Below are 6,548 nucleotides of genomic sequence, written 5' to 3' on the forward strand. Positions count from 1 at the left end.
GCTGTGTCATCTTGGTAAATTAGGTAACTAAATACCTCAGTTTCCTTATCTTTACACAGGTACAATAATGTATTAAATCACAACATTGTTGTGAAATTCCCATGCTTAATATGAGTAATTTTGCAGATAATTAGTGTTTTTTGCCATTTATTTCATTTCCAACTAAGCACCTGAGAAAAATAGTAGGGTCTATTTAGTTTCCTATTTTATAAATAGGCATAATGCATTAATGTGGATATTTTGGACAATCATCTCTCTTTTAAAATATTACATAATTTTTCAAAGTGTTAATCAAGCTCTAAAAACATAATAAACATATAAAAATAAATCCTTTGTTCTATATGATTTGACAGTAATGTATTAACATAACCTTTAATAGTACTGCTAACAAAGAACCCCAATACACTTCTTTTATTGATTTCTAAATTCCTAAAATGCAGAGAAAATAATTTAACAGAATATTAATAGCTAGTGAACACAAGAGCATAGTGTGCCATTTTGAAACTCATCCCATTATTTCAGTAATTCAAATTACTAAACAATAACTTCAAAATATTCTTCCATCTTTTTTTATTTTCCATTTTTAATACTGGAAATATTAAGTAAATTGACTTCTAAGAATATTGCCAGGTTATATTAACATATTTTAGTTTTCAAATCCAAATACTAATGAATATATTATTTTTTTTTAAATAACTCATTTTTCTTAGTAAAGCAAGTTACACTACATACAGAACAACAGAAAAGGACATAGTTGCTGAATAAACATAACCAGTAGAGACATTTAGCCTTCTATTTCTGTTGAATGAAAAGCTGATATTTCTGTATCTTTTGGAAAGTAGAAAATTTAAATTTCTATAAAAAGCATATTGTCTCTTAGCATAAAACTTAACATTTTATACAAAAAAATTAATTTACAACAGTGTAGTGCTATTTTCCTTGGAATTTTTATTTTCTCCTGTTTGTAAATAACTGGTAATAACACAATTGAAAAACGAATGAATCTAAAAACTATTTCCATTATTTTTAAACATTCTTGTTCAAGAAAATAGATGGGCAAATTAGTTATTTTATCAACATTACCTTTCCAAAGTTCATATAGTATAATTTTATAGGTATATTGCTAACATGGATTTTCCCAAAAGAGATAAAATCTATCATATACCCAAGAAATCATCTTCAGAAGTGAGCATGAGGGCTTCCCTTGTAACTCAGTGTTACAGAATCCGCCTACCATTGCAGGAGACTCACTTTTGATCCCTGGGTCAGGAAGATCCCCTGGAGAAGGAAATGACAACCCACTCTAGTATTCTTTCCTGGGAAATCCCATGGACAGAAGAGCCTGACAGACTACAATCCACAGGGTTGCAAGAGTTGGACACAACATAGTAACTAAACAACAATTGTTTTAAATAGTTGGAAAAGGGGAACAGTGAAATGTAGTTGAATCCTAAATAAAGGAATACAATCTCAGAGAACTAGCCAAGGTCTTCATAAAGGCTCATTTCATAATATTAGTGCATGAGATTTATTCATCTATTATTATTTAAAAACTATTCACTCATATATCAATTATTTTAACAAATATCCATGGTGGTTCTAAAATATGACATGCACTGATCTAGTGCAGAGAAATGATGATATATTATAGATGGTAGACATGGTCCTGCTGTCTTTGGAATTTAGACTTTTAGAGGATGTGGGCAAAAAATAATCACCAAATTAATAAGCATTAATAGTAGATGGTAATACGATTTATTTTAAACATGAAACTGTCATAAAGCAGTGTTTCATTACTATTAGACATAGAGATTAAGACTGAGTGACTTCACTTTCTTAAGACTTAACCACTTGAGGAAATGGCATTTCAGCTCTGATCTGAATGAAATGAGTGAAAAGTGAAAGTGAGTCACTCAGTCCTGTCTGACTCTTTGCAACACCAGGCTCCTCTGTCCATGGGATTCTCCAGGCAAGAAAACTGGAGCCGGTTGCCATTCCCTTCTCCAGGCGAATGAAAGGAGAGAGCTATGCAAACAGCTGATGGAAGAAAGTCTCTGACAGAAGGAACTGAATGGGCAATATAATCATGTAGGAATATTCCTAAAGTCATTGGTGGCCCACAAAGAAAACATATATGACTGAGACTGATATATGATGTGGATAATGCAGTAAATTACTGATAAGACATTTGGAGGGATTTTTGCTAAAGTAAAAATATTTCAAAAAGTCCCCAGAAGTTAATTTCAATTAAGCCTGTATCACTTACCAAACACTGTTCCAAGGCCTTAACCCACATTAAGGTGTTTCTCAAAAATATTTATTAAAAGTTACTATTATAAATTTGGGGGTGAAAAACTTGGAGCTTGTTAAACATTAAAAATTTCCCCCTAAGTTGTACATCTTGTAAATGGCCAGGGTATGAAGGCCACAGTTCGTGACCAAATCCTGCACGTACATTCACTGTGTTGTGCCTTCTTTTTTTCATATATAAAATCTGCCATTTTAACTTTTTTAAAAAATCATTTATTTATTTATTTTTGACTGTGCTGGGTCCTCATTGCTGTGCGCAGGATTTCTCTAGCTGTGACCAGTGGGAGCTACTCTCCAGTTGCTGTGCTTGGGCGCCTCACTGTGGTGCCTTTTCTTGTTGCAGAGCATGGGCTCTTGGTCCACAGGCTCAGTAGTTGCAGCTCACAACTTAGTTGCCCCGTGGCTTGTGTGACCTTCCCGCGCTAGAGATCAAACCTGTGTACCCTGCATTGGCATGTGGAGTCTTAATCAATTGTACAAAGGCCACTAAAAAGTTATATGAAGAAGCATTTATCACAAGGTTTAGAAATAGAAGCAAGATACTCTGGACTGAATATTCATGTTCTCTGCAACATTCACATGTTGAATTTCTAATACCCAGTGTGATAGTATTTGGAGGTAGAATAATTAAATCATAGGTATGGAGACATGTTAAAGGGATTAATGCCCTTATAAGAAAAAAATATGAGAGAGATGATCTCTATATTGCTTGGCCATGTGAGGTCACAGAGAGAAGGCAGCTGCCTATGAACTAGGAAACAAGATCTTCTCCAGACACTTAATATTAACTTGGACATCTCAACCTCCAAAACAGTGAGAAGTAAAATTTTGTTTTTGATTGAACCAGTCTATGGCATTCTGTTACAGGCGCCCAAGCAGACTAAGACACAGGAATACTAGTTTACTATGGTAGTTTCTCCTTGGAAGAAAAACTCTGACTAACCTAGATAGCATATTAAAAAGCAGACACATCACTGCCACCAAGGGTCTGTATAGTCAAAACTATAGTTTTTCCAGAAGTCATGTGTGGATGTGAGAGTTGCACCATAAAGAAGATTGAGCACTGAAGAATTGATGCTTTCGAACTGTGGGGCTGAAGAAGACTCTTGAGAGTACCTTGGATAGAAAGAACATCAAACCAGTGAATCCTAAAGCAAATTAGCCTGAATATTCATGGGAAGGACTGATGTTGAAGCTAAAGCTCCTATATTTCAGCCACCTGATGTGAAGAGCCAACTCATTGGAAAGGACCCTGATGCTGGGAAAGATTGAAGGCAGAAGGAGAAGTGGGCAATAGGGAATGAGATAGTTGGATGGCATCACCAACTCAATGGACATGAGCTTGACCAAAGTCAGGGTGAAGGACAGGGAAGCCTGGTGTGCTGCAGTTCACGTGGTCACAAAGAGTCAGATGAAGCTCAGTGACTGAACAACAGCAATGGTAGATGATTCCTATGTTATAGTAATAGTTTTGGCTTAGAAGATGAATACAGTATGTAAGGATAGCTTTTGTCTTTGAGGCCTAAGCAAGCAAATATGTGGTAATTCTATTAACTCAGTAAGGGAAGACTAAGGCACATTTGGATGCAACATCAGTTTTATTTCAGAAATGCTAACTTTCAGGTGGTTTTTAGACTTCCTAGTGGAGATATCAAGTCAGCAATGGACAGAGGACCCTGACACATGACCATCTGTATTATCAGCATACTGATGGAGACAAAACTCATGGTAGTAGATGGGATCAGCTAGAAAGAGAATAGATTAAATAAGAATTGAGTTTCAATGAAGAAATATTTAAAGATTAGTCTGCAAAGGAAAATCCAATAAAGACTGAAAGACTGAGTAGGAAGCAAACCAACAAAAGATGATATCACTAAATGCAAGGGAAGAAAATGTTTAGGAAGAAGGAGGGGTTTTCTAAGAAGAAGACTGTCTGAAATTGGAATAAGGTATATAGAAACAAGCCATGATAAAGTGGGTTTGATTGACAAGAGTTATTTCAGTCGACTGGAGGGGATGAGAGACAGCATAGAATAACATATGGACAGAATGGGTGATGGGAAGGAAAAGACAGGATTTATAAATGCCTATTATAAATGTCACCATAAACTTGGTAGCTGAAGGAAAAGTAAATCTGATGGAATGTGAAGTTGGGAAAATATTTTTGAAGAGAACTATCAAAGTGCATTAGGAGACAGTGGCATTAACTCTGTAAGAAGGGGAAATTAGTGACTGAGCAAAGATAGAACATATGCAGGAAAGAGGGCCTTGAGTCAACAATTCTTACAAGTCATTTTTTAAAAAATTGTAACCAACTTAAAAGTGGCATAGTATAAGAACAGGCATTATGTAAGAAAAAATATGTTCAAAAGCCTTATAACATGAAGTTCTTAACCTAATACATAAAGACATACAAATTTAAGAAATTTTACCTATCATACTAGAAAAGTTCAAATGTTTGATATTAGCATTAGCATGGGTGAGAGGAGGTAGATACAAGTGCACATTGTACAAATTTAAATTAGTAAAGCTTCATTGGATGGCAAATCATCAATATCTTTCTAAATTAAAACTGTAATACTTCTTTTCCCCAGAAAATTCACTTTTAGAAATTTGAGCTTGGAGAAGGATTTTTACATTTGTTTTTACTGCTAAAATTTTAAACATATTTAGGGTTATGTCTTTCTGGCTTAAGAATACCTACAAAGTATTAAAAACATATCTATCATATTATCCAAACCTCTTACTTCTTGGTATTTATCTAAAAATAGTTGAAATCAGGATCTGAAAAAGATACCAACACCCCAATGCCCATTTAATTATTGTTCAAAATAGCCAAAATGTGGAAGCAATGCAAATTACTATCAATAGATAAATGGATAAAGATATTGTGGATAAAGATAAAAACACACATTTATACACACACACACACACATATATATACATAAGCATAATATGTATGTGTGTGTATATTGTATATATGCTTCCCAGGAGGCAAAGTGCTAAAGAATCTGTCCACCAATGCAGGAGATGCTAGAGACACAGGTTCAAGTCCTGTGTTAGGAAGATCCCTTGGAATAGGAAATGGCAACCCACTCCATTATTCTTGCCTGGGAAATTCCATGAAGAGAGGAGTCTGGCAAGCTAGTCCATGGATTCACAAAGAGTTAGACACTACAGCATGCATGCAAAACGATCTTCTATATATATATGTCAGTCTTACAAAATAATAAAATCCTGGAATATGTGACAACATGGATGAACCTTGAATGCATTATGCCAAGCAAATAAGCCACTCATAAAAGAACAAACATTGGACAATTCCAGTTATATGCAGTATATAAAATAGTCGAATTCATAGGATTAGAGAATAGAATGGTGATTTGGCGCCTTTGGGGATGGGGAAATGGGAAAGTTCTAATCATGCAGGAATTTCAATCACACAAAGAAGGAAGTTCCATAGATTTGCTGGATAACATTGAACTTAAGCAGGTAGATGTCATATTAAGTGCTTTTACCACAGTACAATTAAATGGGGAAAAAAAAAACAGATATAAAAATGCATGTTTTCTAGGAAAGAAAAAAAATGCAATAAAAGGAATGGAATTAAGATCATTTGAAAAAAAGAGAGTGACGGGAATAATTCTTCTATCAAAATGACAAACAAGAGGATAAATCAGTTCAGTTCAGTTCAGTTCAGAGGCTCAGTCATGTCCAACTCTTTGGGACCCCATGGACTGCAGCACTCCAGGCCTCCCTTTCCATCATCAACTCCCAGAGTTTACTCAAACTCAAGTCCATTGAGTTGGTGATGCCATCCAACCATCTCATCCTCTGTCATCCCCTTCTCCTCCCGTCCTCAATCTTTCCCAGCATCAGGGTCTTTTCAAATGACTAAGTTATTTTCATCAGGTGGACAAAGTATTGGAATTTCAGCTTCAGCATCAGTTCTTCCAATGAGTATTCAGGACTGATTTCCTTTAGGATGGACTGGTTGGATCTCCTTGCCGTCCAAGGGACTCTCAAGAGTCTTCTCCAACACCACAGATCAAAACCATCAATTCTTCAGCACTCAGCTTTCTTTATAGTCCAACATCCATACATGAGCACTGGGAAAACCATAGCCTTGACTAGATGGACCTTTGTTGGCAAAGTAATATCTGCTTTTTAATATGCGGTCTAGGTTGGTCATAACTTTTCTTACAAGGAGTAAGTGTCTTTTAGTTTCAAGGCTGCAG

This window comes from Cervus elaphus, chromosome 31 (genome assembly GCF_910594005.1).
Source record: "Cervus elaphus chromosome 31, mCerEla1.1, whole genome shotgun sequence".
NCBI lineage: Eukaryota > Metazoa > Chordata > Mammalia > Artiodactyla > Cervidae > Cervus > Cervus elaphus.